The sequence below is a fragment of the Ictidomys tridecemlineatus genome, unplaced genomic scaffold, assembly GCF_052094955.1.
Source record: "Ictidomys tridecemlineatus isolate mIctTri1 unplaced genomic scaffold, mIctTri1.hap1 Scaffold_70, whole genome shotgun sequence".
NCBI classification, from domain to species: domain Eukaryota; kingdom Metazoa; phylum Chordata; class Mammalia; order Rodentia; family Sciuridae; genus Ictidomys; species Ictidomys tridecemlineatus.
In genome coordinates, this window is record NW_027524982.1 from 1,022,077 (window position 1) to 1,031,638 (window position 9,562).

At 39.0% G+C, this 9,562-nt stretch overlaps 1 pseudogene; it reads right to left on the reverse strand.

Moving 5' to 3' along the window:
- Positions 1-3,930: 3,930 nt before the first annotated feature.
- LOC144374456 (small integral membrane protein 10-like protein 1) lies at positions 3,931-4,353 on the reverse strand (annotated as a pseudogene).
- Positions 4,354-9,562: the final 5,209 nt, after the last annotated feature.

Sequence of the window (9,562 nt, forward strand, 5' to 3'; positions counted from 1 at the left end):
GCCCTTCCTCACAAAAGCACAGAAGTTAGCACAAAACAATCCAAGACTTGGGCTTAAGACAAAACCTATAAACTTCTCAGGAGAGCTGGAAAGTCTACAAGATTAGATTTTTGATGACTTCTCAGATATGACATCAAAGAATTTGGGGAAAAAACCCAAATGGACCACAGGAAAATCACCACATCCTGCAAAGGCACCTTAGCACACACACACACAAAAAGACTAAGTAGGGAGTCCACAGGGAGAGGGCCCTTGCGAATGATATAGCTGCCAATGAGTTAATATGCAGAATGGATGAAGGACTGCTTTAAATCAGCCACAGCTAAACAAAATAATAAATAAAACTCAAAATACCCCATTTAAAAACTGAGCAAAGCACTTGAATATATGTCCTCCCATGGAAGACACAGAGGAGATCAAAAGGTAGAGTAGTAGACCCTCAGGGGTCAGACCAAACCACAGAGAAGTAACCTCCCAGTTTTAGGAGGAAAGCAAGCAACAATGTGGGAAGTGATGCATGGCTATGACAAGGGGAGCCTGGGCCTTGGACCTTGTTGATGGGGATGCCCAAATGTACAATCACAGTGGAACACAGCATGGAGTTTCATCCAGAAATTAAGAGTAGGATCACCATGCAGTGCAGTCACACTGATCCTAGAACCCAGCTAAGGTACTGGTTTTGAAGATACACTTGTGCACCTGTGTTCACAGCAGTTTATTTTTCACAGCCAGGATGTGAAAGGACCCAGGTGTCCCTGGATGGAGGATTGAAAAGGTAAACTGTGCTATGTAAGTATGATGGAACAGTATTTGCCCTTAGAACAGAACAAACTACTTTCACAGTTTACAGCTTGATTACATTGGTGACTGGCTTCTTTAAAGCAAACACTGTAAGGTTTTACTTACATGAGGTGTCAAGAGAAGTCAAGCCCTTGAAAATTAGACTTCATTGGTTGTCAAGATCCAAGGGAAGAGGAAGCCCATGGGGTTGGCGAAGGAAGCTACTTTCAAGGTTGTTACTGAATATAAATGAGATGTCAGAGAAATTTCAGAACCCCATGGAGAGAAAACTCAAGGGCAGATACTCAGTGAGAGAAAGCAATCCTACAAGGCTGCACACTGCATGATTCTAACTACATAACACTCTGTAAAAGACCATACTGAGGACAGTGAAAAGATCAGTGGTTCTCAGAGTGAAGGAGGCTGGGGAGGGATGGACAGCAGGCATAGAGAAACTTCAGGAGAGAGAATTAATTCTGTATGATGCTATGGTGATGATACATGCCATTATGTTTGCTAAAACCCACAGACTGTACACCATGAAGACTGAACTCTATGAAAATTATGGATAGTAGTTAATAGCAGTGTGTCAGTATTGGTTCATGATCTGGGCAAATTTACTGCCCTGTCATAAGGGTCAATTACAAGGTATAATGTGTAGGGGAAGCAGGTCCAGGGTAACTCTGGGCTTTCTTTCTGTATTTCAGTAAATTTAAAACTGCTCTACAACATAAAGCTAATTGACTGGAACATACCAAATTGTATTGTCAAATTATGTGGCAAGGATATGGCAACATCCAAAATAGCAAACATTTACATTAAAAAAATCATACAATACTTGAAATAAAAAACCTGGTGGATAGATTAAATGGTACATTAGACCCATATGCAAAGAGAATTAGTAAATTGGAATATGGAGTTAAAGAAATCAATCAATGTATAGCACAAAAGCAGAAAGATAGAGAAGTGAAGGTGTCATTGATGGAGTGGTAGGAAAGATAATCTTTATTTGGAAACAGTATTCTGGGAGAAGTGGGACTATACCAAGCAATGATAGATAGAATTATTTCAGACCTGCTGAAAAGCAAAATCTGGGAACTCAGGAGGCCCAATACAACTGTAGAAGAGTAAATAGAAATCTGCTTCTGGACACACCAACAGAGGTACAGCATTGAATCCAATCAGGTATCTTTAAAGCACTGAGAAAAAATAAATAGCCCTCTAAAATTTTCTAACCAATGAAACTACTGTTCTATAAAGGGGATAAAATAGAGATACTCTTAACAAAATATAAACATAAGAAGGCTTACTACCCACAAAAGCTCAGGATATTTTTCTTTTCTTGAGGAGGGTTGAACTCAAGGGCACTTGGCCACTTAACCACATCCTCAGCCCTATTTTGTATTTTATTTAGAGACAGGGTCTCACTGAGTTGCTTAGTGCCTCAATTTTGCTGAGGCTGGCTTTGAACTTGCAATCCTCCTGTCTCAGCCTCCAGAATTGCGGGGATTACAGTACCACAGAAACTGACTCAGGACATTCTTAATAAAGGCCAGATGCATGTCTGGAAAAACAGGAGGGAGTCCAAGGCCACAGAATAACAGGGACACATGTCATGTATTATTGTGATATAAAGTGATAAATTTCTAAATTAGGTATTTATAACAATTAATAAAAATAGAACTGAATTATGTAAGAGCAAATAAGTTCCAAGATTCTACGTATTATTCAAAGAGAGATAAAGTAATATGACTTTCAGTTTCACAGTTTTGAATATGCATTTTAAACTATCTAGAATTATTCCTAAAAGAAATAAAGTATATAACTTCAAATTACTAAAAAAGGAAGATCAAGAAAGCAACAATGAAAATTGTGTCAAAAGAAACAAAAAATAAAAAAGTAAAACTGTACAAAGTTAGATGTAAATTTCAATATTTTCAACATTTCAACATTTCAACATTTTAGTTCTGTCATATAGAGAACTAAATAGTTCTCAAATAGAAATGGCATGAATATTCAAAAAATTTCTATAAAAGACTCTTTTAAATAACTCTAATGAATAACTAGCAATAAATTCAGTGAAATTCAAAATTTTTGGAGAAAATAACAAAGTTTTATTGGAAGATACTATCAAAGAGCAAAATAAATGAAGAAACATTTTGCTGATACACAACGGCTTTTTTAAAAATGCAGTTGCAATATTTTTTGTAACTATTCATTTTTCCTTGTATTTATTAGTTTTGTTTTCTGGATTTTGAAAAGGCTGCAGACTAATAATTTATCTCCAGACTGTTTGAAAGTATACATTCAAGTACAGCAGTTACTCTTATCAGTTTTTCTTTTAGAGGAGTCCTGCCTGTAGTCTTCATCTTCAGGATTTCCTGTTGACTTCATGCTCTTCTCACCTCCCCCCTTTAATAGTTAGGTTTCTAGTTTACAAACCATGGCTACCTTGTAAGTAACAAAATATCTTCTTTTCCTTTCACATCAGACTGTGTCTCTTAACTCTCCCCCTTATTCGAACACCATAACCATTCCAATTATGCTTTCCTCCCTCCTATAACATTCCCACTTGTATTTTTACATAAAGAGTAATGACTTTCACATTCTATTCTCTAACAGTAATTAAGTATTTCCTTAAAAGGTGAAAAACACACACAGAAATTGCATTATGATGGTAAAATATTATTCAATGATTAGCCAAGTTTTATGCTGTTTTGATTTCCTTTTTGCAAAGGTCATGATGCCAATGCTGCTCACAGGGATGTCAAAGCAGAATGCATATTCTCACCCTTCCACCATTTGTTCAAAATCGTGCAGCATTTCACATTTAGTGTTTGGAGGATGTTTTTTCTAAACAGTTTTGCTTTGTCCTTCACGTTGGATGAAAAAAAATATGCCTTCCACTTCATATTCTTAATACTATCGACTTTTTCTTCAGCATGTTGCTAATAATCCACACTGGTATTCCCTAAGTTTACTGATCTCTTAATTTTCACTCAGGCCAAGAATTTGTTGCACACTCAATTTTTTTTCCCGAATAATTCAGTCTTCCTTTTTAATAACATTCTGTGCCCTTGTATTATATCCTGGAATTCGATCGGAGTTTAACAATACAAAGTTTCTGATTTTCTTTGGTTTTAGCCGAAGGTCTCAGTTCCCAGAATCCGCTATAGCCTCTTTTTCATCCCAGCAGGGGTCCCACCATGGTCTAGGGATTGCAGAAGCACAGAGGGCAGGCGCCCAGTGCGTCCAGGCCCCCTCCAAGATGTCCAAGCCCCTTGCTTGCATGTTAACCAAGTCCCTGGGAAGCCTGGGAGTGAGTGGTCATGCTGGCCACCCAAGGCCGGCGGCTTAGTCACTTTTCTAAATGTGTACGTGCAAACGGATGTTCAGGATCACCGAGCCTGCCATGTAGAACTATGGGAAATTCATCTGTAGCTTCCAGGCCAGCTCAAAGAAGGTGAGCAGGGTGCAAGAGAGCCCCTTGCAAAAGACCCCATAGGAGGTAGTGGCTGCTGCTGGGTTTGGGGCCTTGACAGCTAGGGACAGCGGAGCCGCCACAGGAGGCATCAGTGGAGCCATGGACCCAATGCCCAGCACCTGGAATGGAGGTTCCTCCTAGGCTCTGCAGGCCCCAGAGCAATGACCAGGACCAAAGGTCCCAAATAGCAAAGAGGCCACGAGGCTCACAGGCGCCTCCCACTATTTTGAGCATCTTAACAGATCCTCTGAAATATAAGAAAACTCTAGCATCAAACAAACAAAATCCATGGGATCACCAGAGGTTAGTGTATTGATGGACCTTTCTAGTGGATTTATTTATGCTTTTCTTGCGAAAGAGTGTCAATATGATGAAAAGTACAGTGAAAATAAAATGTAATTCATGTTTGCATAAAAACCTAAAAGAATGATGGAAAGGGTAACAGTGAACTTCTATACCCAAACGTATAAGCTACTTAAGGTGAAGCAAAGTGAATTGTATCAAAAACTATAGAAGCCAATCTGTGCTTTGTGCTGGCTGGCATTTCTTCTGATTTCTGTGTTACCTGCATTTCTTGTTCCCAGGAATCACATTTCTCCAGCACCTGTGCTGTCTTCCATTTTACTCTGCTCCTTCCTGCTGTGACCAATTGGCCCTACTTAACATTTTCAAGAAAATGTTGCAAAAGTATACACCCAGGAAATGTTTACAAAATTACATTGAGGGTATGTTGCTGCTTTACAAGATAATATGCAAGGTTTAAAAGGGTATTCTTTTTACATTATACCCCAAAATCCCACTTCAACTCTAAAAGTAGTTTATTGGAAATAAACAATTCAGGGAAAATATATTGTTCCATTAAAGAGAAAGACAAATGTTAGCTGTTAAAATATCGAAATCATCAAATTTATAATATGGAAAAGTACTGAAGTCTTGTAAATTACACCTTTTCTCCCTCTTCTGCCCCCCACAGCCCCTCAACCATACTTGGTTCTCACTTGCTGACTTCTCCAGGTGAAGAGAGGGCTTTGCCAAAATGATGAACTTATGGATGGAAAATAACACAAAATATGGGAAAGCTGAAAATGCAAAATTGGTAAAGTAATTTTAATTTTGCTCTACCTATGTTAAGGTACTTAGAGTAACTTTGTGAAGGAGCCCAACTGTGTGAAGACAGATGTGTGGAAATTGATGAAGTGTGCGCCTTCCCTCTCTAGGGGTGCTGTACAACAAGCATGCTATTCTGCTTCTGGAGCTCACTATTCCCTGGGCACCAGAGACCACCTGTGGGGTTCCAAGCAACCTTGCAAGGTCATGGGGGTGATGCCCTCTGCTGTATATCTCTTGGCCACTTGCACTTCTGATATGAGAGGATAAGGACTGGCTTTCAGCCAATAGTCCTTGATGCCAGGTGTACCAAGGGCAGAGGACGTGACCATGCAGGGAAGGGATGGCTGCCTGCATCAACCACCATCGTGCAGTCCTCCTGATGGCACACGCTGGCTTCTTCTCCTTCACCTGCCCCACTGTTAATGTACAGAAACATCTCAGGCAGGACCAGTGCAATGCTGCTTATCTCTGCAACCCAGCTCCTGACATCCTGGGAGCAGGTAGGATGTCTGGAGCTGGACAAATCACTGCTCTGACCTTCTGACCTGTGGAGGGCAGCTTCCTCTGCACCTTCCCATGGGAGATGGGTTGACCTGACCTACTCTGAGGAGGCCAAGGTGCTCTCTCACCCATCAGGTGGCATTAAGGAAAACTGTTGGGGCCAGGCAAACCAACCAGAGGTGCAGGTTTGCACAAAAATTTCTAACATGGTGATTAGCAGATAGGCAAGCGGATCAGTGCAATTGAGTGTGCTCACTGAGCTCAGAATTGCCTTTTCTCCTCAGGGCAGGAAGCAGAGGTCCTCTGTAGGAATCTGAGGCTTGAGGGAGAGGAATGTGAATACCCTTAAGTGACCATGTAGGGAAGTTCTGGAGCCCTGGAGAGACAGCTTTCCTGGCTGATGCTGTATCTATGATCAGACCAAAGACTACACCACTTTGATTAATGTCACCTTCTAGTCAAGAATTCTGCTAGAGTGCATCCTCTGGCTTTCAGCCAACCCTGAAATGATCAATTATCTATGTGTTCTCATCCCAGGAACAGATATGGAATCAGTAGATTCACCTAGAGCACAGTTCTGTCTTTACAGTGGTGTACTAAGTCCACATGTATTTAATATGATATAGTTTGGTTTAGGCTTATCATATTGACACTTGATTGCTATTAGTGCCATATATATGTGTGTTTATTCAATTTTTCTGCTCTCTTGGGGATAACTGAAATTTTTATTAGTCTATTCTAACTTCTATATTGATTTAAAGCTCAATGTCTTGACATTCTTTTCTACTCCTTGCTCCAGAGATTACAAGGTGCATCTCCACTTTTCACTGTCTACCTGGACTTGGTACTTGACTGCTTCCTTTTAGACAAATTTTGTAATGCGCTATGTCCTTTTATTGATATATAATAAAACCATATTTAAGAATTACAGTTCTGCTTTGAAGAGTCATGTGACTTAAAGAAACCAAGAAAGCAGAAAGAAGAATTCAGCATTGACCAACCTTGTGCCCTCTGTTCCTGACAGATCTGGTCTGGCTTCTGTTGGACTGGAGGATCTATGTTGTAGATTTATGTTAGTATAACTGCTTAGGCAGTTCTTCAGATGATGAAATTTTCATTTCCTTGATCTGAAAATTCTTCTGAAAGGTATTTGCTGCATCTAGGGTTCATTCTTATCTTTCCTGTTTGAGTTCATTGGGTAATTGTCTTCTCTTCATGCCTTTTCAAGTGGGAAATCAGTGTCCTTTACATTATTTTTATTTTCCTCTTTACATTTTTAGTTTATCTTTGGTTTCAGCAATTAGAATAGGATATGCTCAGACATACGGGTTTTTACATTTGAATTTTTATTGGTTGAATGTCCTGGCTTTTTTCCGAATCAGTTGACTGATTTCTTTTATTAGTATTCAAATATTATTAGACATTATCCTTTGAAATATTTCTTCTGTCTTCCTTGTTTTCCTCTCCTCTGGGCCTACAGACACCAAGGATGTCCTTCCACAGGCTCACAGTCTACCCTGGTGTCATCATGTCCTGGCTGTGGTTGATCCTATTAATCTTTTCCTTGTGTTTCAACCTATAGTTTGTATCTGTCTTTCTTCAAGTTTACTCTTTTGCACGTTTAGCAGAGAGGTAGTTTCTCCCATCTTTCCAAGTGTGTTGTGGAACTTTTTTACTGTGTCCTCATAATTTTAAGGTCTAGAGGTGAACATGGATATCTCAGTCTTCTGTTGACTACTTTCTCTATTGACCAGGGAAGCTATTTTCTTACCTTTTCATGTGTCCTTTAACTTCTTACTCTGCTCCAGATGGTGTGTATAAAATGGTAGAAGTCCCTGAGACACATCACTCACGTAGAGTGGCCTGTGCCCTCTCTGGCCAGGCTGGCTCTCTTGGCTTCTCTGCCTGCTTGCTCTGCATTGGAACTAGGGGGTTCTTTTTGTTGTAGCACTGGTTGTATTTTGGTCAACAGACGCTTTAGAAAGTTTGGAGGAAGCCTCAGGATTCACATTCTGGAACCTTATGTCTGAACACTGCACAGCCATGAACCCTGTTCTGTGCTCGACAGTGGTGGCCATCTGTCTGCATCAGGCATAAACTTTCTGACCCCCAGGTGGGGTGTCGAATTTCTGGGCCTGTGGGCTGCCATCTTTCTGCATCACAACAAAACAGGAAGCTCCACCTTAATCAGGATTGTGAACTTTGATGCCACATGTGGCCAATGAAAGTCTTTTAAAGTTGCACTACTTTCTCCTTAAACCCCCACTCAGGAAGTGAAAAGGCTGCAGTCCTCCTTCCCCTTACTAACACTAGTTGACTTCTATTTTTAGGTATATAAAGTTTCCTGTTCTTCATTCTCTGATGGATTCTGAAACTATGGCTCTACAGCAAATCCTGGCAGTCCTGGTTCTCATGGTGAAGTTTCTTGTCCCATAAAGACCCCACAGGGAGAGCAGAGGCTGCTCTTTTCATCTTGACACTGTGGACTCAGGGCCACTCATAGGGATGTGGCAATGAAATTTATCATCTGAGTGTGGCATATTTCAGTGTAAAAGAAAATGATAAAAGTAAGTTGAATTCCATCATCAAGGTGTTCATCTTATTTTTATTTTTATTTAATGCTAAGGACCAAACCCAGTGCCTCACACAAGCTAGGCAAGCACTCTACCACTTATCTACAGCCCCAGCCCAAATTGTTTATTTTTTTAAATGGCAATTTGTTTTGATTTTATGCATATATTTATATTAATCTATAACATTGTTCTTCTCTAAACTATTTCAATCTATAACATTGTTCTTCTCAAAAAACTGTTTCAAAACAAATTATTTTGAAAAGATATAGACTTCATATATCTGCATACACTAAAGCCACCTGTAAAAATACCTGTTTATATGAGTTATTTTTCATTAAGTGAGCATGAGTAGTAATCATGAGGTATATCTGTCTCATCCTAATATCTTCCTACTACTCTGAAAATATATTTTAATTTTTTGTTACTTTGAACATTTAATATAATTTTTTTTAATCATCTTCAAAAGTTGAGTGTTATGATTAATAATTTTAAAATTGCTGGCATTGTAGTAGACTCTTTTCCATAGCTGCATTTTCTTTTTATAAGAAAAGAAGCTCTCCATAGACCCTGAGATACTTGGTGGCTTCAGGGGCAACTCTACATATGAAGGATAGTCTTGATTTCTACTTTCATACTGAACTGCACACAGAGTTCAGCCTTCATGTTTCCCCAGGTACTATATTTCCCTTTTATTGAGAAGCCAAGTAAAAAGCATAAATATAATAAGATACAATGAATGCTCTGAAATTAATTTTCAGTATGATTTTTCATAAATTTTGTAAACTTTGGATTACAAAAATTATAGATCTCAAATCTCTATCTGTATTCATAATATAAACAAATCTAATAGTAATATAAGTTTTCTCTAAATACACTTATAAGTTCAGACATTCAAAATACATTTAATTTCCAAATTAAATCATATGCCATTTGAACTCTCAACAATCTATAACATTGGTGAGTTCTGCTTGGCTTCACCTTGCTTCAACGAATGCTGGGTCATAAAGGTCTTTCTTGTGTGTCAGCCAAATCATCCTATAATAGACATTATATTGCTCAGTTTTCTGGGGTTTTTTTTTTGTGTGTGTTTTTGCTTTGCTTTATGTGGTATGTC